Below are 25291 nucleotides of genomic sequence, written 5' to 3'. Positions count from 1 at the left end.
TCTCCCAGATGAAAGTTTTGGGTTACTTTGGGCCAGTGTATGGATGCTAAAAAAGTTGGCAGGGAAATTTTCCACCTTTTGCACTCTTCTGTGAAAGTCTCTGTTCTCATGCAAACTAAGCTGAGAGATGGTTTGCTATTTGTAAACTATTTGCAGGTGCAGGGTGTTGTGAGAATGCAGTGGATATTGTTTTGGTTCACTGAAGAAAATAATTTGAAATAGGCGTGGTAGCATTCGGCCAATCACTCTGGGATGTGTATGGTCAAGCACCCAATAACGTCATTTCTCTATTGTGAACCAAGTTATAGAAACGAGTTGATAATTAATTAAATAATTCCATGCATCCTGGACCTGAATTCGTGTCGTGATTATCGCCGTCCCTGGGGACAACAGCGACACCAGTGGTCATGTTAAAAGACCTCACCTAATAGGCCAACACCAATCAAAGGCACAGAGCAATTCCAAGGCACAAGAGTGTTTTACCTTCTCTTAATTAAATTAAATCACCTTGCCCTAAATTTAATGGAGAAGCTGGTCCTGGCAGAGCTGCTGTCACCAAAGCCTCACTCCAAGGCAGTGTTCAGGCTATTTTGAGCAGGAGGGCAAAACAATGGCCCCTTGCTCAGCCCAGCATCTGTAAGAGTTGGAGTGACCTCAGAGCTGCTAACCCAGGGTGAAACTGCATTTGCTTGCTGTAGATGGGCTGAGTCTGTCAACCAGACACTCAGCATGACCAGAACACTAGATTCAAAAACACAAGCATAACAACTGGGCTGATGGAAAAAGAAACTAGAAGTTAAGCTCTTAAGTGCACCATTCAGCTAATAAATTGTTGATTTCAAGACTGCGGAGTATTAAATGAATAGGAGCAAGTTGGGGTTTAGTGTTGAGAAAATCGGATATTCCATTTAAGAACCTGGCTACATATTTAGGAGACAGATTTTGGCTTCTATTTTTGAAAAATATTGACTGAGAAGACTTTCATGTCATGCTCTACTTGCACAGGAGTATTCATAAAATAAATGCCAAAATTCAAGATTTTAAGTTCTGTACTCCAATACTGAGCTAAGGACACCAACAGATACGAGAGACAGATGGAGCAGCAACTGAGGTGGTTGGAATTTTATGGAACATGGGCCACCTTGCCCCATTTTCTGATAATGACGACAGCAGTTGTTGCCATCAGGCGGCATTACCCCCTCTGCGACTCTTCCCCCATGTGTTGTCCAAGGCCAGGTTGGATGCGGCTCAGAACAACCTGGTCTAGTGGAAGGTGTCCATGGCAGAGGAGTTGGAACTGGATGATCTTTAAGGTCCCTTTCAATCTAAACCATTCTATGAAGGCAATTGCTCATTAGCCTTCCCTTTTTTTGGATATGCAGAAAAACAATTTTTGATAAAAAGTAGTTAGCAAAACAAATCACTCCGCTATCTCAGTGCAAGCAAAGCCAGCTTCAAAGCACACATCTGGTAAATCAAGTTTGAGTTCACACACCTGAGTGGATAAAACCCCGGAAAAAAATGCATGAAATTAAATTCTGACAATCCTCTTACTCCTGCAGTACGAATGGGGCTGCTATAATGATAGAAAACTATTGATTGCCATCTACTGTCTCGTTCAATTGATCAGGTCCTGCAAATCTTAGATAGCACTCGTGTTGTTAGAAGCCAGTATTGTGCTTTTGTGGCTATGACTGATTGCTGTGCTATCACAGCTTTGATTGTCTGATAGTACAAGTGTTGGGGAGCTTGGCTATTGATTTGTAGATAAAAATGTTCCAGTACTTTGAGACCTGTCAGTGAAATTCAACAATTTATTGGATGCAAAATAGCATTGTACTTTCATGGTAGGTCATTTGCTAATTAAGTTAATTTGCAAAGAACTTTTCTGGCGGAAGAGCTGTTGCACACATGTACCAGGCAGGTGGCAAAAAGTACTGAAGGACCAGGTCAAGATGATCCACCTGAGCTAACAGATCCTTGGACAGACCTGCATGTTTCTAATTTTAAGGTTAAATTGATTCTTAAGTGATCAGGGTATGAAAATCACTGTAAAATTTGGACTAATGATACAGGTGCTTCTCAAGAAGAGACAGCAGTTAGGTCAGATCTCTGTGGCTTCCGTAAAGCAGCTCTACAGTGCTGAACAGCTTCATGGAATCACAGAATAATTTGGGTTGGAAGGGACTTTGAAGGTCATCCAGTTCCAACCCCCTGCCATGGGCAGGGATGCCTTCCACTAGACCAGGTTGCTCCAAACCCCATCCAACCTGGACTTGAACGCTTCCGGGGATGAAGAAACTACAGCTTCTGTGGGCAACCTGGGCCAGGGCCTCACCACCCCCACCAGGAAAAATTTCTTCCCAATATCTAATCTAATCTAATCTAATCTTCCTTTCAAGCCCTTCTGCATCTGATCCCTTACAGGACCCCACTGTTTATCAGTAGTCATTTCAGCAAAAAGTGCTATCCAATCTACATCCCAAATTCCATAAATCCAATTGTTTTCTTAGTCAGGTTCTGTTAGCTTTTCTGAAAAACAATTCTCTGAAGGCCACTGTCAGTGTTCGTCTAATTACACTGCTCATTCATCTCTAGCACTAAAGGATGATTAAATTAGGTCTTATTAGTTGGTACATTTTAATTTGGCTTTTCATAGGGTGATTGGCACATCAGAATGACTGCACTCCCTGGGATGCATTCAATCCAGCTGTTGTTCTGCATGGTAGTAAGGTACGAGATCAGCTGCTGGGACTGAGTCTCCCAACAGAAGCCTTGAGCCAGAACTGCAAAGCCAAGTGTCCATTTTGGGTGTAACCTTTTCCTTTACATTGCAGTTACAACACAAAGTAGGATTATTTTTGTCTTCTAATGATAAATTTTAAATAGTTGCTGTGGATTATATTCTTCAGAAAAATCTAATTTTATTTTTATTATTTAACCCATTTATATATTCCTCCAGTGCTCCAGATTTTTAAAATGCACATTCACAGATTAAAAGCCTGAAAATTCCCAAATTCACCACATTACCAAACCTGTATATTGAAGGAGACTTTTTCAAAGACCTTAAACCAATTCAAAGATAATCTTTTTCATTCTGTAGCAGCCAAACTAAAACACCCAATAAACAAGTTTCTAGAGCATGAAAACATATTTCAACATCATTACTGCACTGGAGAATTTGAGGTTTTAAAAGAAGAGCTGGCATGTGTAGATGACCTTTGTCAGGGTGCCAAAAATGTCTTTTTGGAAAAATATACTTTTATGTTACAACGTGGGTTTATGTGAAAAATGCACTTCATATACAGTGAGATCTAAGAGCAGAGCCCACAGAGGAGGCCAAAGTGAAGGACTCCTGGTGACCCGAGAAAGGGCGCTCCAGGAGAAGACATGTGCAAGGGTTATTCTATGTCCCTGGGTTTGGATGTCCCTCTCCCAGTGTGGATCAAATGAACTATTTTTAAACTGTGCATGCCAAAGAAAATGTCCTCTGCCTGAACTCCAAGCAAAGACCTGACGAGTGGTGATGAAGCTTGGCTTTATTTATGGCTGAGAGCATCTCCTTCTGCCCCGCCTTAAGCTATTGCTCCATAGAGCAGAACCATCTCCTGTCGTCCCACTTCAACAAGAGAAAATTTGGGTCATGCAGAACAGCTCTTGCTACTCCACTTAAATTGCAGAAATAAAGACAGCATAATTGTGTTTTGCTGTAGACACACTGCTTTTAGCTTTACCAGCTTGTGATTGCTCTTGAGCACAGGTTTGTTTAGAGAAAACACAATATGGCCAGGGTCTGGGAAAACTTAGCAGCATGCATTAATTCCTGAATTTGTTGATTAGAACCCGTGAAAATTGATAGTTCTAAGTAAATATGCCGCATAAAAATATTTCTCAGTGACATGTAATTCATGGAAAACATGAGGTTTGGCACCACCTTTATAGAGCTTCTCTTAGAAAAATGAAGACTGCAAATCTTCACAAGGAGCGTACTCAGTTTCCAATTATTTTATACTACTGTCCTGGCCTTTCTTTTTAACACAATATTGTTTGCTTTTTACATTACTGCTGCTAAAAGGCTTGGCAGAGGTTTATGTTGTAATGACCAAGTGATCCCTATCAGCTTTGTCTAAGGTATTGTTCTATATTTGGGTAAATTACAGTCAGTCATTCCTGATTACAGAGTGGCAATGCCTCTGATATTCCTGACCTTTATTTTCACCTTGGGGCAGCATCTCTGAGTATGGGAGCAGGAGTTGGCTCATCCTGCACAGCTGACACTGTTTGCCTGTAAAATGGGCACTATCAATAATTGGAGGATGATCCTACAGGATGAGATCCTGCTGTTTAATCATCATAGAATCACATAATCTTTTAGGCTGGAAAGGCCCTCTGAGATTATCAAGTCCAACCATTAAGCCAGCACTGCCAAGGCCACCACTAACCCATGTCCCCAGGTGCCATGTCTGCACATCTTTTAAATACCTCTAGGAATGGTGACTCAGCCATTGCCCTGGGCAGTCTGTTCTGCTGCTTGAAAACCTTTTCCATGAAGAAATTGTTCCTAATATCCAACCTAAACTTTCCCTGGCACAACCTGAGACCATTTCCTCTTGTCCTATTACTTGTGATCCCCATTCTCTTCCTTACCCTCTCGTCTCCTCCTCTCCAGCCAGGCAACATTTAATGATTTATTAAAGCTTAATAATATTTGTGTCTATTTTTATCTTTATTTGAGGTGAATTACTTCAGTTTCACTTGTTCCCCTCCTCCGGAGAGCAGCTTTGCCATAAACAGGTGACTTTTGGACTCATGTTTTGTAAAAGTGTTCTCAAGATCCCAGAGGACATTCTGGGTGGTAAAACAAAAGTAATGCTTCAAACAGCAAAGCCTTCAAATATAGGAGGCCTCACCATTCTTTATTTCAAAATCTCAAACCATTTAAACCAAAAGGAGCATTTAATTCAAAGACCCTATGGGGCTTTTTTTTTTTTTAATATTGCTAAAGTGGTCTGCTACCTTTAGCAATAAAAAAAAAAAAAATCCAGAATATAAAAGCAGTTTAAAAACCCTATTCTGTTAGAAAAATCCACAAAAATAGCCTTAGCTGTGGGTTCCTGCTTTTACTGTAAAAAAGAGACATTTCCCTGCAGGTACCCCCCACTCCTTCTCTTACATGACCTTTGCAAAAGTTTAAAACAGGTTACAAGGAATTGACAGCTAAAGGATACCTGTTTGCCTCTCTGAAGTTAAGAATATTGACTAAAACTAATGGGTATGTTCTTTTCCCTTCCTTTTTGAAAAGTTAGGAAAAGAGAATTAGCTGTTGTGCTTCTGACAAGCGCTTGCGTCCAAGAACACATGTGGAAGGAATGTTACACAGTGCACAGATGCAAAGGGAAGATGTCAATTTCTGCTTAATTTAGGCAATTCCTTAAACTTTGAAGTCCAAGTCAAGAAGATGGATTAAATATCCATTGCTGGGTGACCAAAGCCACAACCCCCCGGTCAGAAAGATTATGACTTAATTAATGTAAGTTACAGCATCTATCAACAAGCAAGAGGCAAGAAACCCTTGTGAGAGATGAACACCAGCAGATGGAGGGATGTTCTGCCTTCAGATTGCATTTTCTTCAAAGAGGTACAGCCACATCTGTTCACTGACCCAAGTGCAAAATCCTGGACTTTCTCCTAAAAAAAGGTAAGACTCATGGCCCAGGACTGCTGCAAAAGGAGCAGATCAATGAAAACATTTCTGACAAAACTGCACTTCCAGCATGCATTTGTAAGGGAGGTTATATACCAAGAAATAGAAAAGCTTTGCTGTTTATTTCCAGTTAGTTGGGATTCACACATGTTCCCTGTAAGAAGACCTTTTCCATAAAGCCCTCCGAGTTTAACCTGGTATGCTCTGTGATATTCCATCTGTCAAACCAGATCTCCATCCATTTTTTGTTCTTTACTCTTGACCTGAGTTTCTCTAGGAACACTGCTTTAAATTAGGTCCCACGAGAAATATGACAGTAAATTCCTCGTTTCATGATGGTGATAGAAGTTGCCTTTGTTTTCCCATCATTATAGTGATGTTTAAGGCATTGGAGGAGAGGGATCATTTTTTAGTTTTCTTGTTGTCTGCTTTCTGCTCACAAGAGCAAACATAGGTGGAAATTTATTGACACCTTTGACAAATAGCATGGTGCTTTCTTTTGCAAGAGTTAATTTATCCTATTAGATAAGATATCACACATTTTGAATCTGACTCCAAGGCCAGGTGCACCGATTTTGTGCCACGGAGATATCACTTCCCTGTGTCCCAGAGTAGAGAAGTGATGCTCAGGTTTTCTTTCATGGATGATAGCCTTCTATATAATAATTCTGGGGACATGGCATTAGCTTGTGTCATGGAGGAAGAAAATGAGGGAGGAGGAAGCTTTTGTTCCTTAATTCTGTATTTCATTCATTTAGTCTTACTGGTTTTGTGCAGTTGGGAATGAAAGATGTAACTTTGGGCTTTCTATTGCACAGCATATATATGTACCGAGGCAGAAATGAGAGCAGAAAACTCACAAATCTGAGTAATGGGAGCAGGATCTACAGATTTAAGGCTCCTAAATATGCAGACAACTACTCAGAGAGGCCCAGGATTAATTCCAAATTTTTGTCTGTCCCTTTGACCCAGACAGATCATTATTAAGTGGAAATCTCTCCCTCTCTCCTTTCCCCATCCATTATTCTCAGCTGTAGGATTTTTCATGCAAATAATTGTATTTCCTTATATAGCTTCTTTTTACCATTATTTTCCACTCTACCTATGGTCTATGATAGTCACTTGCTGAGTTTTGTGTTAACATACAGAAATACTTTATTGTATCTTATGGAATCTGGCACAAAGAGGAGGAAAACCTTGGATACAGCAGCAGGAATCCAGACCCAGTGCAGGACGGTAGGGACCAACCTTTGATGAAGTAATTCTGCCCATTTTTTAATGCCCAGGACTCACCTTCTCTGTAAACCCATGACCTTGGGTAATTTCATCCAGTCTGCAGACCCCTCACTCATACTGGGACACTTAACTCCTGGCTCTATAACCATTCCCATCAAGCATAACATATTAGCATGGCATTTTGCATCAATAAAATTCCCACTGAAGATCCAGAACCCCAGCAAGAGACAATTTGCCGAATTTATATAAATAATAACTGTGCCCAAAGCACTCTTTGGTTGACATTAACTAAGGTTACAGCAGGAGCTTGTCATGTCTGAACAAAAATAATGTTTCTTTTTAGCCTAAAAATACTCACCACACAGACTCCAGCAAGAGCAAACCACTTCAGTTTTACCACAAATAAGCTTGTGTTAGTCAAAGCACTGCAATTAATACATCCAGCCTTCACAGTGATTTTTGTGCTGGCATCATTCATACATATTTTATACTAAACATTCATTTGTAAGATGAGAAATGGACCTTTTTTTAGCAGCAAAGATAAACTCTTGCTTATTCCAGCTATTTTGGCAAAGCTCTGCAGCACACACAGAAACACCTACAGCCAGGATTTCCATGTATCACAGGGTTTTGTACCAGCAGAGAAATGTCTTAAAAGACTAAGGCAAGATTCAGAACCATGCAGCCAACAGGCAACATAATATTTTGTCAATAATAAAGCACACAATTCTGGTTTTGATACAAAACTCTTCCCAGTGGTTTTCTCCACTAGTATTTTGGGCATTAGGGATTGCCTTTCGCAAAGGTATACTAGATATAGCCAAATAAAATATATTCCTTATTTTTGAGGAGAGAAAGTGGCTTTGATCCCTTAAGTTGACCAATCCCACTAGTATAATAAATTTACCAGCATAAATAAGGCTTCACATTAAAGCCAGGCAACTTGCACTCTCTACAGACAGGGAACAAGATGTGAATAAGGTGAAGGTTTCTCCATCTAATAAACTGGAAATCATTTAAATTTTGAAGGGGTCAGTGGGACTTCACATTTGTTGTCCACTTTGCTTTTTGAGATCACGATTTTGACGCAGTGTTGACCACTGACTGAAAACAATTTGAACAACATGGGAGTGGGAGTGCTCCATGCAAGGCAAAGTAATAGCTTTGCCTTGTCATTATGCTAGAGCATTTATAGTCAAAGACAATGGCACTAATAGATTCATTCATTCATTCAGAAACAACCTCAGACCTTTCAAGCATGCAATTAAAATCTCTGTCACTTTAAATGGAGCACAGAACTAGTGTTTTACTGTCTAGTCACCAAGGTATAGCACAACTTCTGTGACTGATTATGGCACTAAAATCTACAAAACAATCAGGATTCATGAATATTTTTGTGGCTGTTGAATAGATATCTGAATTAAATTACTTTACAAACAGTGACAAAGTCATCCAAATAGTAAGTGAAGGTACTTGATCAAGAGTAAGAGGAAAAAAAAGTCAGAGGCAGGAGACTGGAAGGACTGTCCTTCCAAAGGATCACTTTGTCCTGCAGGAAACCAATAACTGCATCATTTGGGACAAATACCATCTTAAATTACTTTTCTCTTTTGTCCTGCAAGGGCTTCCCAGAACCGTGCTACTCCCAGCTCCCATTAATTTACAGCTCATCTATACTCATTTGTCATCACCACAGTATTACCTTTTGGGTTAAGAAGTTCTTCCCTTGCTCTTGCTCTCTATCTCTCTAGAGCAACCTTCAAAGTTTTCATTTTGCTGGGCCAAATAAGCTATGGATTTGGCTCATTGAGTTTCATCCTTTATGATACTTTCTCGCACATAATTATCAAACTCTCTGTACTTTGCTTTACATTTTTTGCAGCTTGAATCCATCTCTTTTGACTATAAGGGATCAGTGCTGTATTCAGACATTAACGCCTCTGTATAAATGGAGAAAATAATTCAGCTGTTTAATCTTACGGTACACTGGGTTTTTATACAGCCATACTGTTTTAGTGGTTCATAATTACACTGTGATCAAACACCATGCCAGAATCTTTCTCCTCATTAGACATTTCTGGCTGATGAGTTTTTGCCCTATAGCACCAACCCAGCTGCAGGTTTCTAAGCTTATAATTAACCTTACTCTTCCTTCCGAGTTTCCTACATCTCTACAGAAAAGGTAAGTACATATATGCCTTGTGTACAGCGGTTTTTCATACAGGGCAGGGTTGCCACTAGTAGGTTTTCCACCTCTGGCACAGCCCCTCTCATGGGCTACTTACTCCAATTGCTTACCCACTCAGGTTTGCCTTTTCTGAAGAAAATATCAGCTGGGGATTTCACCTTTCTTATTAATCCTTTTAATTTCAATTGATTTATTCATGTCTCTTTGTTAAAGATTATTTTCTCAAAGAAATCTACAAATGCAGTTAGGGAAAAGCATGTGTTCCTGTGGGTTCAAGGACTATTGGATAAGAAATCTGTGAGCTATTACATCAAGGAATAATTAGGCTACACTATGCATTGGTGACATCTAGATGTTCCTCTCATTGTAACAATTATTAACAGCCTTATTCCCATTTCAAAGATGTTTTTAAGAAAGGTTTATGAAGACTTTTTTTTTCACCATGCCAATAGCAACAACCAGTTATCACTACAGAGTGAAAAAATGAATACTTACCAGCTTATGGGTCAAATTCCTTCCAGTAACATTAAGGTATTTAACACAACTCTGCTGAGTACAGAGTGACAAAGAAATTTTGGTCACCGACAGGATCATAGTAACATCCAGGCCAACAGTAGTCAGAAAAACAGAAGATACATAGCCAGATGCATGCCCACAGGCACACAAAGACATCCTGCTTTGAGCTCAGCACTTCAGAACATACTAGATGCTTATTGAATTAAATACAAGGAACACGGCACCACTGACAGCTTTTCTTAAATATTGTGAGTGAATTTACTAGGTTCAGTTCAGGCAAATGCTTTCAAACACAAGGCATTTGCTCAAGCGGCAGAAAGGGAACAGAGGAATAAACCATGCCTTGATTTGCCCTTGAAGTAGTGCAGGAAGCCAACAATTTAGCCTGAAAAATAAAGCTTTTTGTCAATAGAAGAACACACAAAACAGAAGGCTCCAGGTTAGCAAGCGGGAATTTTTTTTTCAAGGTAGGAAGGGAAGACTCAAGGGGAAGATAATAATTTTGGCAGAAAAAAACAAGTGAGGAAAGGCAGATTTTGTGCTTATGTTTGTATGCCTGTGATGATGAGCATGGGTGTAGGTGTGAATTGTTGAGTACACAAGCTGAACATACACATAGGGACACCATTCTTCCCATATTTCCAGTTCATGTTGTGGATGCAAAGAATTTCTTATTCTCCATCTTCTGCACAGATTTGTGGGAACTGGAGACACAAGCCTTGACTTGGGGCAGGATGAACATCTGGGCTGGTCGTGACAGGTTGAGCAGTCTTGCTTTTGCCAAGACTGTCAAGGAAAAGTCTTTGTGTAAACGAAAGAAAACAAATGGAATTTCCGGAAAAGGCATGCCTCTGCAAATTGAACAGATGTATGTTAAATAAAGCCAGTTCAGATACTGGTTTTAAATAACTTGCTTTTTTCTTAGCAAAAACCAAACAAAAACAATACATGATACAAAGGAGGAACAAGAGCCCAACTGAGGCAGCAGACAACACAACTTGTTTGAGATACTGACAAGTTCATAAACTATAAGATTTCTGTGAAGTCTTAATTTACAAAACACAAGGACCCCTGGCTGCTCCTGCAACCAGCCTAACCAGGCACTTAGCAAATTTAACAAGGAAGGATGGCAATTTTGACTTCTCCATATAAAGAAGCCTATCCAACATATCTTCTATGACTTATTTTAGAGCTACATACTCAGAAACACGAGTCAATTTTGGGGCCCAGCCTGACATCCCCAAGACTTCAGCCCCTCACATCTCACACACTGCCACCTGAACTGGGGTGTCACATCCTCTCACTGATATTGAAGAACCTGCCTTCCATACACCAGGTACTCAGAAATATGACATTGATTCAAAGCAAAGCAGATGTAACATCTTCCACATGCAGTACTATGGCTTTTTTCTTCCATGACACAAGACAGGAGACAAGCACAGCTCATCTAGCAAAAGATGTGTGGAAGAATTGAAAAGGGCAACAACATGTTAACAGTCATACCTGCTCCCTGACACGAATAGCAAACCTTTCCTGTCCCTCCAGCATTTCTGAGTGCACTTAAACATATGGATTAGGGACATTGCAGTAGCAGCTGAAATGCCTGTTAGGATCACTGCATCATTTATGAGTGCAACTGAGAATATTAGCTTATTAGCAGAGGGCCTTTCCCATCAGACAAGGCACTGTCAAAGCTAATCAGCCTGTACACATCTGTAGCAGAAAAAAAATCTCTCGGTAAATAGACCTAAAAGGTTTCCATGTGGTTTGGGCTTCTATTCTTTCAGCTCCAGGAAACAAAAAGGGAGAGAGAGGTAAGACCCAAATGATCCTCCTCCATCAGTGATGTCCCCAAAGTCTCATAGGACATTGGCAAGGTGGCTTCCCTATTATCAAACAGTTGTTATTTGCACCAAACAAGGCAAATTTAAAAGTCAAATATTCTTTCAATTTCTCTTTCTGTCTCATTAACCTGAGTAGCCCCAAGCCTGAATGCCTGAGGTTATTTTGGCATAGAAGAAGGAAGATGGAGCCTGTTGTGTAGTAAAATCTCAGTCCATTGGCAGCTGTATGACTGATACCTTAACACTGATATATCTGGTTTCTGTGAAAACATGCTGATATATTCATGGCTGGATTTACTTATAAATGAAAGTTAGCAGGGGTAGGGACATTACTTTATGGTCTGCTTTGCACTGACCATAAAGGCTTCCTAATAGATGTCTGAAGCTACTGGATATTACTGCAATATAAATAATAAATAATAATACATCATTTTAATGTAAACAGAGGCATTCCACATTGAAGTATCTTTTCAAGTGTGTTTAAGATACAGCACTATTATAGTTCACACTTGAGTAGCCTACCCTTGAGGTAACAGAGACATAGATATGAGCTGTGACATTTAAATTAGCAAGAAACATCAAACATAAATAAAAAAGTCATCTTTAGTTGTTTCTGGAAGCTGATCACCCAGCAGCACTAGGCTTTATGGTCTGGTCAAACTTACGTGATTTAGTGCAGAAAGACTGTAATAATTAACATGTTGATGCCTGTTCTTTCCTGAAACCATTTCCCATTCTGCTGAAATGCATTCATAGAGAAAAATTGACTGAAACTTGGGTAAGTTCCTCTTTCTAGGAGCTGCTGTATGCAGCAAAAGCATGTCCTTTTGCACAACTCTAGACAACACTGACAATTTTGTCATTCATGCTTGAAAGCTCAGATTTTTAGCTTGGAAAGACACGGCCAAATAGGGCTGAAGGGAAACTCATTATGCAGGGGTTTGATGGAGAGAGGTTGTGACCACTGAACAATTAAGAGACATTTCACTTTAAAGTTTCATTGGATTTTCTCTGGTGTTTGCTCTTGTGTCAAGTGCCAGAAATACTGGCTCCATTCCCAGGCATTTACACAGTCCTTATGGTGCATCTCAGAGCATCCCCTCTCCTGCCGGAACCTGCAGGCAGCCAGGGCCGTTCCCACATCTCCCAGCCACCACACCGCTGAGCCCTGGCGGCCACTCATCGGTCAGTGTTTGGTCACTCTGGAATCTTGATGGCCTTGTCTAGTGAAAGGGAGAGGTAAAAGGAGAAAAAAAAGGAGCAAGACCCCAGCCCCTCATTGGGCAATGGCATTATTTTTCACTATGGAGAAAATCAGGTGTCTTATTTACCTGTCTGCAGCAACACTGTCCCCACTGCCTGGGCAATACCCTCTGATGTCCAATAGCTTTGGATCTTCTGGTTTACTGATTGTTCTGGTTTTTTCTTTTTCCTTACTTATTCAGACTGATTTGTCTTCATTTCAATTGAAGTTTAACTTTTCTAGTCTTAGCCACATGAGAACTTTTCAATTGGAAGGTCCCCTCCATGTGATGTTCTATGACTGCGTTTGTCCAGGTTTTGTTCACAACAAAATTTTTTGTGCACAAAACCTGTCCTCATGCCTTTCTGCTCATCCACTCCCCTCTGTGCAGAGCAGGCTACACTTGCAGGATAAATTCTAATGTTGGAATAAAATTTTCCACTTGTTTTTGAACTAACCCTCTAAATATTTGCTTATGGTAACGATATTTGAAACTGGCTCGCTACTCACAAGGTTTGTTACTGCTATAAATGAAAACTCAGTAGGCTTGAAATGACTTCTTGTTAATCATCTTTCTTATTATTATCTTTTGTATGCTTACCAACACTCTGCTCAACTGCTCCTCTGCAGGCAGCAAGTGTTGCAACAGCAATGCCGGGTGGCAGATGCTGCGACCTTCCGAAAGCGTCCCCCAGGGGAAGCCACTCGGAGAGGCCACTCCACACACACACGGAGTCCACACACGCTGGATAGCTATCAGGAATAAGTCGACGACAAAGAGAGCAGGAAGGGTCTTTGTATGGAGTTCCGCAGGAGGAGTTTATACCAACTACCTGAAGGGGTCCAGAGACAAAACCAAGAATCAGGGAAGGGTCCAGGGTTATATATGGGGTGGGGAAAAGCATCAGAGACCAATGACCTGAGGGTGCAGGGGCAGTACACAGGCGGGGCTAGGGCAAGGGAGCCAATAGGGAAGATCCAAAGGAGTGGCAAAAGGACAAGGGCCAGTGGGGGAGCAGGAAAGGGAGAACTTTCCAGATCACGGATATATAAGGAGGAAAAGGGGCAGGGAGACCAACTGGGCAATCGAGGAAACAGAACTGGGGTACATCAACATAGTCAAGCAAAGCACCCTGGGGGAGGCTACTTTGGTCTCCATGAGTATGAGGTAATAGGCTCCAAGCCTGCGAGGTCTCTGAATTGGCAGGCCTATCAGCCTCCACAAGTGAGAGTCAACGCACTGGGTTAAATAATATTTAACAACAGTAGAAGTGATTGAAAGACATAGATATATTACACTTGTCAATATATAAAAAGTATGTCATACTTGTGTAGCACCTGTGTAAGCTTAAGTCTAATAGAGGTGCCTCATGCTGCCTTACCAGGTATTTGTGGTATTAAATTTAATTAAATAAAACAGATCATGTCAGCCTAGGCCAGCTGGAAATGTCTTGTCTCTGGTACTGTGTGGTTTGGGCTGACTCTGTCAGCTCAACATACTTAACCGGCTAAAAGCCCTGTAGCTCCTGTAGGAAATTCAACCTAGTGATCAAAGAGCATATCCTTCTCAGTCTCCAATTCAAAACACAGATATAAACTGAAATGCTCAGCTGAGGCATTCATTAGTGCCAAAGCAATGTTGTGGACTTTGTTATTAAGACCAAGTCATGGAAACATTTCTAGGAAGTTGGCAGAGGTGACAACCCAGCATTAGCCCCAGAAGTCACTGCAGTGGCTTGGAAGCAAATCTTATCTGTGCTCCCAAGGGCCAGTGCTCAGCATGGATGGATAGGGAAGAAACCAGACAGGCTTGTCCTGTACTCTCTACTGCAACATGAATTAGTTTATCGTGGATCCAAGAATACTGCTCTGGAGACCAGTAACAGCCAATTAAATGTGGAAGAGGTGACATGTTAGGAGACATTCTCTTACTGGGTCGGCATCCTGTCTATTGCTCAGTGTGCTGTTGGTACTGCACTCCCAAGCTGCCTGGGAAGCCTTGAAGGGCTCGTGGATGGTGACGTTCATGACCAATTCTTAAGTCCCAGCTAAGCCTACATCACCCAGTACCATAAAAACGATAAACACAAGGAAGTTGCAACTTTCTTTTTTTCCGCTGCATTAAGCAGGAACATTTTTCTTGCTGGTATCAGTTTGCAAGATTTCATTCAACTGCACTCCCTATGCATCATTTTAAAACTCCTGGTTAGAGATGCCCACAACTTATCACTGTCAGCTGTGCATGCTTGTAGCAACTCTGACATTTCCACAGATTCTAAAAAATTTGAGTTAAGACAAAATTTGGCAGGTCCACTAATAAGCAATATTGTTTTTCTTTGAAAGGACACAATTCTAATCAACCTGTGGCAGTGTAGTGATTTTTGCATCCATTTGTCCTTGGCAAAAGCTGAGGTTTTTTATAAGTAAATTTCATCAGCTTCACTGAGAAAATGAAGCTGGTTTTGAATATTCAGTGCTTCCTTTTTGACCACTTGCATTTTAGCTTTACAGTCTTTTTGAAGAGAAAACATTTATATTAATTAATAGGGGGGGGAAAGTGTGGGCTTTGCTCATGGTTAACTGTTTAGGAAAGGCCATCTTCTGGCCTAGAAGAGTCTCTGCTCTCCTCTGCTGTGTTCCACTAAAACCTGGCCCAGAGGTGACGGTATCCACTTCTTGCATGACAGGGTTTTGTTCCCGTTGTCTGTGAGATCTGGAGCTGACATAAGAAGTTTGTATCAGAAGATCATCAGATAAAAGAAGTCATGTGAGACTTACTAAAGAAAAGGCGGGGGGAGGGAAGGATATGTCAGCAGGACACAGTGCTTCATAAGAGCCTGGACTTATCTTTATAGTGAATGTTATCTGTAAGATTGATAAATGTGCGACAGGCTGGAAAGGGGAGAGAGGACAAAGTCATTGTACTGAAAAACTAGGCCTGGCAACAATAAAAAAAACCCTATAAAATAGTTAAAAACCTAATAGCTCACTAGAGCTTTTTGCCAGAGCGAGTCCTCTATGTCCAATAGCTCTCTAAAGGCATTAGAAAATGAAAGGAGTTTTAATGCAGCCCTACATTTCTTTCCTTTCTGGTTTTACAAGGGGCGATGTGGCAATCTAATTATACTGTGTTGTGAACTGGTATTATGTCCTGCAAGAAAAGGAAAGAAGCTTTTTTATTGTTCCATTATGCAATTGTTGCTACTTTTTATGCCCATTCCAGCTTTGGTGCTATAATTCAGTATTGTAGCCTACATTAATTTTTTTTTCTTTTAACCGTTCCTTCTTTCACACTAATAAAATATGCTGTGCGAACAAAAGCATGTTACCCAGCCAGTGTATGAGCAAGGCCATTCCTTCATTTCTTGATTCCTCAAATAGCATGCAAGTCCCAGAGGAACCTATAGCAAGGTGGTGGGGATGTTTTAGGGACATTTTCTCCCTGTCTTAATGTTCAGAAAAACTAAAGGTTACGTGACTGATCACAGTAGTCTCCCCCTGAACCAAGTACACCAACAGCCCTAGAAACTGCCCAGCAAACACTGACAGATGAAGCAAGCCACCACTCAGATCCTATTCTTTTTATGTAAAACTCTCACCCTTTGTCCTTTTCAATTATGTATGGTCATGTTCTCACAATAGCTTCTGCTGTCACTATGATTTAAAGATAAGGTTTATTTTAAAAGATCGTTTGTTTCCAGTGCCAACATAGCCAGTCTAATCAGATAAATAAGTGCACAGTTTTTGAGACCCACCCTCCCCCCCCCAAGATTTTTTCCACCTTCCCCAGAGCCTGCCACCTGAACCCCTTGCTAATCATTTCAAGGCTATTCAGAAGGTAGTCCCTGCATAATTTTTAGCTTAGCATAAAAAACTGCATAATTGTTATTCATTTGGCTCGGCAGTTATTACACACCGACATGACCTCTGGTTCTCCGTTAATTATAAATAGTTTTGTCTGTTGGATAAATTGAAATGAATTAACTCAGTTTTAAGATCTTGTCAATAATTTAAATAGCCATTTCAAACAAGTGAAATAGAAAAAAAACCCCACACATTAAAAAAATCACAACAAAGGAAAACAACCAACCTTACACAGAAAGGGCCAAGTTCCAAGTGTAAAGCACCAACAATTTGTTGATTTAGTAGTGAGGGCAGAATTCAATAATAAAGCTAAATGAGGAACAAGTTCTATTTTTCCATGCACGCAGGCCCAAGAATTTTCTGTGAAGCAGAAAAAGTTTGGAGGTCTGGTCCCTGCCCAGCACGGCAGGCCATTAGCCACAGCTGTTGGAGACATCTGCCCAACCCGATTACCGTCAAAGCCAAGCGGCAACAACGGCGCCATCAGCCCCGTCACAACACCCCTTCCCTCCACGCTCAGCTGATGCCCAGCAATCAGGCTTCTGCTAGACCACGCTTAAAACAGAGTTCAGAAATGGCCTTATTCTTAAGCAAGGTCATGCTTGGGTGAAATGCATGTGCCAGGTACCATCAAGCCCTGAAGAAACAACATCTCTTCATTTCTGCTAGGAAACATCAGCCAGAGTTTCTTTCTGGTATCTGGTAAGATAAGCTCTGGTCATAAAAAATACATACAGCATAAGGTCAGGTTTCATTTTGTTCTGCAATTCATTTTAAGCCTCTGGAGAGACTATCCAATATGAAGGCTTCAGAGAGACGGTTGCAGGAGGCTACAGCAAAGGGAAGGACCTAAGTACTGATTTCTCTATGTAACTATATTAGAGGCAAAAAGAAGGCTCTTTCCTTTACAAATAACATGCAGAGGTGAGCAATGACAAGAGAAGATATGCTGTAACAGATAATACTGCTCACTTTATGAGCCCTACTGAAAGCTCCACCAGTTTGTATCCAACATTGGTTATTACATGAAATGGTGGGTGGGAGCATCACTGACTTTCAGTCTTTGCCTTCAGCACTTCCCTGTGGCACAGGGAGGTTTTCTCTTCCCCAACCCCTCCAACACACCCAGGTTTTATGCCAATATTTAGTTTTGATTGGTTTTAATGGTTAATATAGTTTAATGAAAGCATAAGGCAGCAGCACATGGACCTACCCACCTGCCTTGGACAAGGGTATAAACCAAATACCATACAAACATGTCCAAGGTCAGTCCCACCTTGGGATCACCACTAATTCACCACAGCCAACATCTCCGACTCTGAGGTTGACATATATCAGAAGCATTCACATTTATCACTGCTGAGCATCCTCTCCTTCATCTCTGATAACCTCTGACCCTGGTCAATGCTGGCAGAAATGTGCTCTGTTCCCAAATCCACTGTTGTGTCATTTTGCAACAACTCTTCAGGATTTCCTGAAAGCCTGGAATGTTTACTCCAGCTATAGCACTTTTCTTATGTGACTGAGCAAGCGGACACAAAATGCTGAGGAAATCTGTGAAAGAAAGAAAGATAGCAGAAACACGTAATGACTGGTGGTAATACCACTGATTGCCTTCAATTTGTAAGCAGCAGGAAGTGATTTCTGGCCAGAAAATAACAGGTTTCAGAACCTTGCACAAGCATTACATTTCTTTTCATATATACTTAATATATCTTTCACTCACAAAAATATCTTTTTCCTCCTAACATTTGTCATTCCCCCAATATATGAAAATAATTTTAAATTGACTATAAAATTAATTCCAAATGCAATAAAGCAGAGCTGTAATAGATATCTGTTTTCTATTTGAGGAAAAATTTTGGCTAATGCAATACTGCACATAAAGCAAACTTTGACTTCCAATACATAAGGGAGCCTTTCTCCTGTTGTATCAAAGAGGACAGTGGATGGAACCTTAAAAATTATAAACCCTTTCATTTTAAAAGTGAAGTAAAAGCAGAAACTACAAAAAGAAATGTAAGATATTAAAAAAAACAAGAAATACCTAAAATATTAGAGATGTAACAAAAAAAGGTATACTGAGGAAACTTGACAACATTTGCTCAATTATAATGAGGCTTGGAAAACAAGGAAGACACCCGACATGTCCCCAAGGAGCTGTCACAAGCCCCAGCCTCAGCAACTCAAACAACTAAGTCTATCAGAAGATAAAGACCTTCCAAATGTATTTGTTCTCCACATTTAATATTAATCAAAGAGCATTATAAGTTTCAAACATCACTCGAGTGTTGTAGCTGTAAGGGAAGAAACACTGGCTTGATAAAAGTAATGCAAAACAACATCCATAAAGGTGTAAACCAATAATAAAATAAAAAAGAGAAATCAGTTGATTAAACAAAGGGTCTTTTGAAGCTGAGGTTTGGTTTCCATCAGCACAGAAAGAGCTGGGCTACTGGAAAAAATCGACAAAAGATAAAGGTTCTTGACTCCACATGGTGATCCTTGCATTTCTGTTGACTGTTTATTTTGGTCCCAGAGTTTAGCAGCATCTTCCCAAAACACTGCCCACATCAAAGGCTGCCAGCTAATGGGCTGAGCTCCGGGCTGGGGCAATGTGTTCCTAAGAACATTATTAGGGAAAAAAATGGAGGCTAACCAAGCAGGCAGGTGAAAGGATGGACGCTAGAGGTGGTAGTGATGCCTGACCTGCATTCAGAGTGCATCAAGTTGCCTGGGCTGACTGGGTGTTAGAACCCACCTGTGTTCCACACGACCACCAGCATCTGTTGTTTGTGCAGAATGGGCTCAGGGTGACCAAATCTCCAGCTCCAGCACTCATCAGGTCACAGCAGCTGTTGTTCACAGCCCCAGTGACACGTCCTGAGCAGAGGTCTCAAAAAGGAAAAGGGACCACAGCAGTTGGTGGTACCACAGCTCCAGCACCACAACCTGTCCCTTCCTGCCACCACAGCTTTGCTACTGGTGATGATGTTCAACACTTTATTTTTTTTTAAATGTTGCTGTCTTCAGCTATTTTCTGTTGATTCACAGCTTGACAAGGAAAATGGAATGCATCTCATGTTGCAAACACTTCTCCATCACAATCCTTTGAGGTAATTGTGCTATTTCTAGGTACTGACATGACAAAGCTCAGCTGCACCTGTATCCTTGTTTGCCAGGGTTTGAAAACATTTAGCAATGCTAAGCCCAAATTAAAATATAAGAGCTGCCAATTCTATCACTCTGAATGTATTTTAGAGCTAAGATCCAGCTGCAGAAGGATCCCTTAATTTGTTTCTAACTATTTAATATTATTCTGAGTGGTTTTCTGTTTTTTCATCAGAGCTTAAGAATTTGAGATTCACTAAATCCAAAGTTTCCTGGTACTTACATTGGCATATAAGGTGTTAAACAGCATCAACACATGGGAAAAAAACTTGGCTTGCCAGATTAAACACTTTGTGTGGGAATTTTGTGAATGGTTTTTCCTAGATAAGACCTTGTAGAAGCTATTCGTAGATTATACTCCAAGTGAGTACATAAAGTATGCTGTATTAAGGTAACTACCCAATTTTCCTGAGTATTCTGAAGCACTTTGGGAACATGAGGGTGGGGGGGGATGGGTGGTGAGGTTTTTCTGTTAGTTTGGGGGGCTTTGATACTATTTGGGATTTTTTTTTCCCCAAATCTACTCACCTGGCTGCCTCACCTAACAATCTTATTATTGTTATAAAGACATAGCATCCCACTTCTATCTCACCTGGAAAGTAAGAGCCTGTCCCAGAGTGCCAGGCTCCACCCAGCACTGGTTTATGGCAGGGTTTATGCTCACAAATATACCATGCACACTGAGGGGAACCTTTTGGACAAGGACAGTATAATTCATTTTGAGAAACATCTTCCTCCTATTTCAGAGTTAGTATAAATTGAAATTCCTCAAGGGAACCAGGCATGATATTTTTCATTTTCTCAGAATCCATAAGGTTTGTTGTTAGATTTATTCCTTTCTTATTATTGATTATATAAGGGCTGAGGATGGGGCTGAGCTAGAATCTAAACTCTCTTTTTTCTTTTTGTTTTTAAGTACAGGTTTCATGTCAGTGCTATTGATTTTCAAAACAAAAGGGGTACTGAAACCTGAATTTTTCAAACAAATACTGGAGCCAAGAATGCATAGCTCATTCACCTGTGTAACACTTGAACCATAGCTCTTTTTTATTCAACGCCACTGACTTTCTATTTGGAATTCCGGTTTATCTCCCCACTCCTGCTTGTTAAACACCATCTAGTGCCACAGCCAAGAATCGCATCTTCTATTAGCAGGAAAAAAAAAAAAAAAAAAGAAAGAAAAAAAAAAAAAGAAAATCAAACACAAAACAAATACCCAGCCTTATTTCTGCAATATCTGGGAATTCTGAAAAATTCTTAAACTTAATCCTCAAAAAATCCTTACATTTAACCCTTACAGTATCACACAGGCTCAAAACTGAAGCAGAAGATACCACATGAATGGGACAAAAATAAGTACACAGCTATATTATATGATAAAACTTCAATTTATTTATTCATTTTACTTTTACGCTTTACTGTGAGGGTGGTGAGGCCCTGGCACAGGGTGCCCAGAGAAGCTGTGACTGCCCCATCCCTGGGAGTGTTCAAGGCCGGGTTGGATGGGGCTTGGAGCAACCTGGGATAGTGCAAGGTGTGCCTGCCCATTGCAGGGGGTTGGAACTGGATGCTGTATGAGGTCCCTTCCAACCCAAAGTATGCTATGATAATGTTGCAGGATGTTGCTTTGGGAGAGTTTACAGAAGGGCACAAACACAGGAGATTCAGAATTAAGGAAGTTCTCTCCCTTCCTTAGGGAGGGGGATAAGATGTAGCATGTTTAAAATCAGGTTGTTCTCACACCATATATAATCTTTTAATATTCCTTCTGCTTAACTCTAGAGATAAATCATCATTATCAACAGTCAATAGTTGGCACTACAAAAGATCAGGGACATTATTCTTGCTTAGGACAAGCCCTTGGGAGCTGTCAAGCAATCCCTGTCACATGGCTGCACACAGCTTTACACCTCTCCCACCACCTGTGTGCAGGGTCCTGCTCATTCCTTGGAGGAGCAGGATCTGAGACAACTACAGCTCTGCCTTCAGCACTCGGTGATGGAATGACTCTCATCACCCTCCTGACTGAACTCTTCCCACCTTGTGAGAACAGTGAAGTCAGAGGCTTTGCATGTCACCCATCAAGCAAACAGCTCAGTCTTCCTCCTGCTTGTAGCATTTTAGCTCTTTCATCCCTGGCCAGTAACAGGAAGCTCACACACACACACCACTGGCCCTGCTGGGTTAAGCTCCTACGTGTATCACTGTCCTTGGTGGGTTACACCTCGGGGCTGAGCATTCTCTAATCCCTGACAGTCATGACTGGATGTTAATCACGATGAGTGCACTGATCTCACTGTAGTTTACATCAGATGAGAATGTGGCTGTAATATTTATTAAATTAAAGTATTTGGGAAACTTCTGTAGAGTGCACTAGAGCACATAGAGACTCATCTGAGGTCAGACAGATGCTGCAGCAGTTATGGCCTTCATTAAGTCAATGAATGTTAATGACAAATCAACACAAACTTTAAACAAGAAGCAAATTTTCATTTCCGGACTCTTTTAATGAATTGTGTTGTACATATTTTCAAAGTACCAGTGATCTGACAGGCAATATTTTTCAAATAATTAATTCACTCCATTTCTAGCTATTTTTAACTCCCAAATACTGAAAGCCCATTGATTCCACCTTTAATTACTGTTCACAGCCACATCTGCTCCTGATACTCAAACAGAAAGAATTAGTTAAATGCTGTGAAGTGATTTCTCACTTACTTTTTAAACCATTAAATGACCATCTTTTTCTGCATCCCATTTTAAATAGCCCTACAACTGAGAGAGGGGGGGAAAAAAGCAAACAAAATCTGCTGGTTTGGAAAGTAAGGAATCAAATTCAGTCCAAATTCTTCTTCCTGCTCCTTGTGACTCCCATGAATCACTTTTAAATAATTGTACTGTGTTTCTAACCTGGAATTCTGTTGCTCAATGAAGCACAGACAAGTGAGTGCTGGTGGAGAGAGGGGACACTTCAATACTTGGCATGAGCACCTGTACATCTCTCTATCCCCATTTTCCTTGGAACAAATGTCGTTATAATTTTTTCAAAGAATCAATAATGCCCATTGCCAGAGCCCAGCACTGTTTGAGATGCAGATTGCATGGGGAGACCGAAAATTTATTGCATTGTAAACGTAGGCAGAAGGTGGTAGGTAAGCTGTAATTAAGGTTTTGCTGATAATAAAAAATAGGGGGAAATAAGCAGACTCCATAGTCAGTAAATGCTGGTGCTGTTGCACAATCACCCCATTTTGCAGAGAAAACTGCAGCACTAGGCTCTTTTTCTGCACAATTAGCCTAAGGAAGGGTGGTTTACATTTCCAGCCACCCAAAATGCTGGCGTCCCGTCTGCCCTCCCCCAACTTTTAACATCTCGGGAGCCTTTCCAAACTTCCACTCCCAGCATTTAGATCTTGCTCTCAGTCTTTGAAAATCACATCATACATTCTTTGTTCTTGCTAACTGCTTTTATCTGGGAAGCAAAACTTAAGACAGACCTTTACCATTACACAGCTGATGCATTTCTTTATTCTTCCTTGCCTCAGACCTAGGAGTGCACAAGCTGGCGGGGAGTGAGGTGTTTAACGGAAATGCAGAAAATCTTCCTGCAAGGGTTTATCTCATGGACAGGCAGGAAGTTGGGCTATCCTTCATTCCCCCATCTGTCCCTCCACTTGCATCAGCAAAGTTTTATATTGTGGCTGACTCTGTAAAAAGATAGAAAGCAAAGCCCCAAACATAATAACCTATTTTCCTTTTCTTTCCCCTCCTTTCACAACTTCCTTGATTTTTAGATTTCTGTCCTTGTCCCAGGGTTGGGATTGCTCACTACTAATTATCCAATAAAAATAGGGTTGAAGTATTAAATCTATCCCTAGTTAACCCAATGTCTTTAATAATAAAAGAGATTTTGCACTAGGGATAAATACTGTATCTCATTTTCCCACTCTTACAAGTCTCCTGTCACTCCACACTTATTAATACTGCTACTAATATACTGTTCCCAGTCAGCCACTAAAATAGTTTGGTTATTCCTATTAATTCACCAATAAAATGTGGCTTCACAGTGCAATAAAGAAGGTTTTGTTGCTTATGGGGTTTATTGGCAGCATCTATTTGTCCAATTTGTCAAGAGATTTTCCTCTTTTTCTGATACTATTGCCAAAGAAACATCTGGTATGGAATATGGTGAGAAAGCAGTATCTCATCCCATGCCAGGTGTCGCTGGCTTCTCCCTGGGTATTTGGCAGTGACTGGTGGCACAGACAAGTGTCCATCCCTTCAGATTAAGGGTGAATGGAGGCTGCAACGACATCTTCCCAGAAGGAAAACCAACTGGTTTGTGGTTAAAATTCAGAATACTTCATTTTCTGAGAGAGAAGAGCACCCTCCAGCAGCAGGAACCACCTGTGCTCTTAAGAGGTGGGAGATCCCAGAGATTTCTGTTCACGTCTCAGAGTCACAAACACACAATTTAGCTTCTAAATTAGCAATCTCGTGCTAATTTATGAATTTCTCAGTCCACTCTATGGAAGAAAGAACTGGAGGTGACACTTCCCTTACAAATACAACCATTGGCAATTACTGATGGCCTTGTAATACGTGTTTGAATTAGAAAAGTCCCCTGAAATTCTCCTGTACACCTCCCTGGACAAAAATGCAACACACTTCCCTATGACACACCCAAGATTTTTCTAAAGAGACCAGTCAAAATGCTCCAGAAAAAGAGAAACAAGAGGATGCTCAAAGTCTTTTCAACAGCAAAGAATTTATTAGGCAGGGTACTCAAATGGTCAAGTATAGGCAGGTAGGTACAACTGCTCAGTCACTCACTCCATTTGGGCAGTATTACATCCACTGATGCTGTTGCCTTTCAGTTTGGTCATACTCCTTGTGAGCCAGTGAGATTTGCTGGGACCCATCAGAAAAGGCAAAGAAACAGCAGCAGACAGAGCTGCCAGACAACCCAGCACAGCATGGGCAAGTTTGGGATCATACACTACACAGCAAAAATTTAAAAAACAGGACAACTCAGCTCATTAGGGAATTGGGCCAGGATTTTTAAACTGGGTAATGGTACGGCTTTTGATACTGAATCCGAACTCGTAAGCAGCCAGTGTGACTGTGCAACACTGTCCTCTATTGGAAACAGCTCACCAGACCACCTGGAGCACTGCTAGGCATCCTTGGCCTCTGCTCATAGGTAAAAGCCCATCATTTGCTAGGGCTGAACATCTGCTGTGATTCTGCTGATGTTGTCTGTGAGAGCTTCCTCAGCATTTTGCATCACGCCCAAGTTGTTCCAAAATATCATTGTGCTTTGACTTTGCTTTGTGTTTATTTGGTACTGGTGGCAGTAAAAAGGCTTTGCACAAGAGAGCCATTGAATTAATACAAGCAGATTTATTGTGCAGGCTTTATAATCTTTCTTGTGCACCAAGCTCAAAATCTCTAAGACATTTGTAAGGAGAAGGGATCCTGACAGAAATGCTGCAAGGTGCCCCATAAATATCCTGGTGCCTCTG

Source organism: Corvus cornix, chromosome 13 (genome assembly GCF_000738735.6).
Source record: "Corvus cornix cornix isolate S_Up_H32 chromosome 13, ASM73873v5, whole genome shotgun sequence".
Lineage (NCBI taxonomy): Eukaryota > Metazoa > Chordata > Aves > Passeriformes > Corvidae > Corvus > Corvus cornix.
Note: the sequence above shows the minus strand (reverse complement) of the source record.